This window comes from Triticum urartu, chromosome 3 (genome assembly GCF_003073215.2).
Source record: "Triticum urartu cultivar G1812 chromosome 3, Tu2.1, whole genome shotgun sequence".
NCBI classification, from domain to species: Eukaryota; Viridiplantae; Streptophyta; class Magnoliopsida; order Poales; family Poaceae; genus Triticum; species Triticum urartu.
The window spans coordinates 69,738,739-69,741,939 of NC_053024.1; positions in this window are offsets into that span (position 1 = coordinate 69,738,739).

Consider the following 3,201-nt stretch of genomic DNA (forward strand, 5'->3'; position numbering starts at 1 on the left):
CCGTAGTGCATGCGTTGAAAACATGGAGACATTTTCTCATTGGTAATCATTGTGAGGTGTACACGGATCATAAGAGTTTGAAGTACATTTTCACCCAGAAGGAGTTGAATCTCAGACAAATGAGATGGCTGGAGCTTATCAAGGATTATGATATGAGATTAAATTATCACCCCGGAAAGGCTAATGTAGTACCTGACGCATTAAGCCGCAAGAGCCATGTCAATACATTAATGACGGGAGAAATACCCAAGGAGTTAGCAGAAAATCTTCGTGAACTATGTTTGGAAATAGTTCCGAGAAGCTACGTAGCAGCATTGAAGATTCAGTCAACTTTGATGGATAGAATCAGAGAAGCTCAGAAAGGTGACAAAGAGATTGCCGCTATAAAATAGAAACTGAGCAAAGGAAAAGCTAAAGGATTTCATGAGGATGAGCACGACACCCAATGGTTTGAAGACCGTGTTTACGTGCCCAATGACCCGGAAATCAGGAAGTTGATTTTGCAAGAGGCACACAATTCACCATATTCAATTCATCCAGGAAATACCAAGATGTATCTGGATTTGAAAGATATTTTCTGGTGGACCGGAATGAAGAAGGATATAGCGGAGTATGTAGCAGTTTGTGATGTATGCCAGAGAGAAAAAGCAGAGCATCAGAAGCCAGCAGGATTGTTACAACCATTCCCGATACCCGAATGGAAGTGGGATAAGCTAGGCATGGATTTTATCACGGGATTGCCCAGGACTCGTTCAGGCTATGACTCAATTTGGGTTGTAGTTGATCGATTGACGAAAGTAGCTCATTTCATCCCAGTAAAGACCACTTACACCAGTGCTAAGTTGGCAAAGATATACATGACCATAATAGTATGTCTGCATGGAGTTCCGAGGAGTATCGTATCAGATAGAGGAACCCAATTTACCTCAAAGTTCTAGGAGCAGTTGCACGGAACTTTGGGTACCAGGCTAGAATTTAGTACACCTTTCCATCCACAGACAGATGGACAGACCGAGAAAGTAAATCAGATTTTGGAGGATATGCTTAGAGCTTGTGCGCTAGATTATGGATCTAGTTGGGACGACAATTTGCCATATGCAGAGTTCTCTTACAACAACAGTTACCAAACCAGTTTAAAGATGGCCCCTTTCGAAGCCTTGTACGGAAGGAGGTGCAGGACACTGTTGTCATGGGACGAAGTTGGAGACCGTCAATTGTTTGGTCCTGACTTGATTAAAGAGTCTGAATAGAAGGTGAAGTTGATTCACGATAGGCTCAAGGTAGCCCAGTCCAGACAGAAAAGTTATGCAGATTCTAAACGCAAGGAGACAGTTTACGAAGTCGGAGATAGGGCTTATCTTCGAGTATCTCCACTTCGAGGAACAAAGCGTTTTGGAGCTAAAGGGAAGTTAGCGCCGTGATTTGTAGGACCATATCGAGTTTTGGAGCATATGGGAGAAGTGGCCTACAAGTTGGAATTGCCTGAAGGATTGTCAGGAGTGCTTGATGTGTTCCACGTTTCTCAGTTGAAGAAGTGCCACGCGGAGATGGCTGACATCCCGTTGAGAGATACAGTGCCTTTGGAAACTATTCAGTTGGATAATGATTTGACCTACGAGGAGAAGCCTGTTAAGATCCTCGAGTTTGCCAACCGAGTTACTCGCAGCAAGGTTATCAAGTTTTGCAAAGTCCAGTGGAGCCACCACTCAGAGGATGAAGCCACCTGGGAGCGAGAGGAAGATTTGTTCAAGGACCACCCTCACCTATTTTCTAGCCAACCCGAATCTCGAGGGCGAGATTCATTTCAAGGGGGTAGGTTTGTAACATCCCAAATTTTCAATTTGGGATGTTATACATTAGATCATCAATGCATATCATATTTCTTTTGCATTTGGTTGATCCTAGAAATTCTACGCAACTCAATGACCCACGGAGAGAGTTGGGGATTTCGATATTTTCATATTTGAGTTCTCTCAAATTTTGAGAATAGGATCATTTGGTTTTATTTATTTTATCATCAATTATTTCTACTACAAAAATATGAGAGAGGGAATAAAATGACTTTCCCAAAATAAAGAAATATTGAGGATTTAATAATAAAATCAAATAGGATTTTATTTCGGAGTTTTTTGGTATTTTATTTGAATTAGGAAAAAGTGCGTTTTTCAAAATTGCATTTAGGTCCCAAATAAATGTTCACCTTGTGAGGCTTGATTTTAGAAGCCCGTGAAAATTTATTTCGGAATTTTTGGAGTCCGTTTAGTATTTCTTTTTCTTTTTATTCCGAGCGGATTTTTTTTAAAAAAAACCCGCGCCCGACTGGCCCAAGGACCCAGCCGAGCCAGGCCGGCCCAGCCGCCGCCGCCTCCCGCTCGAGCAGCCGCCGGACTCGGGAGGAGTCCGAGCCGGAGCCGCCTCGCCGCCGCCCGACCCCCTCCCCAAGGCAGCACCCCCTCTCTTAAATACCACGCCACCCCGCCGCCCTCACCTCACCCCGCCCCGCCGCCCTCACCTCACCCCGCCCCGCCGCCCGCCAGCCGCAGCCGCCCCCGCCGCCTGCTGCGCCGCTGGCGCTGCCGAGCCGCCCCGCCGCCCCGCATAGCCGCCGCCGCCGGAGCCCCGCCCACCCGCCGGAGTACCTCGCCGGAGGTATAGCCGTCGACGTTCACCGTTCGTTTTTTTAAGAAACTGCCTCGGTTTTTTTCGAAACCCTATATCGGTTTTTTTCTCTGGTTTACTTAATTAGTGAACGTTCATCGAATCGTTCGTTTTAATGAACGCGTTCATCGTTTAGTTTCAGATAACGAACGTTCGTTCGTTAATCTATTCTTCGTTTTTCTTTTCTCGGATTAAATCCGTGATTTTTTCTGATCGCGATTTCTGATTTGATTTTCATTTTAGTTTAACTTTTCGCTCGTTTATCGGAATCAGGCGATTCAAGCGCCTAGGGATTCGTCTCGAAACCCTCTATCCGTTTAACCAACTTAAACAAGATTTTGCTACTGTAAAATTTACCCTAGATCCAGATTACTAGAACGAAGTTGTTTTCTTTCGCCGTTCGTCTTTCGTTGCTTCTTTCGATTTGATTCTTTTTGCCAACCGGAGTTCTTAAGTTGAACCTTCTGGTTAGATCTCTTATTCGAGTTTTTCCTGTGCATTAGATGAGTACTTATTGTATGCTTGTTTGTTTGTTTGCGATAG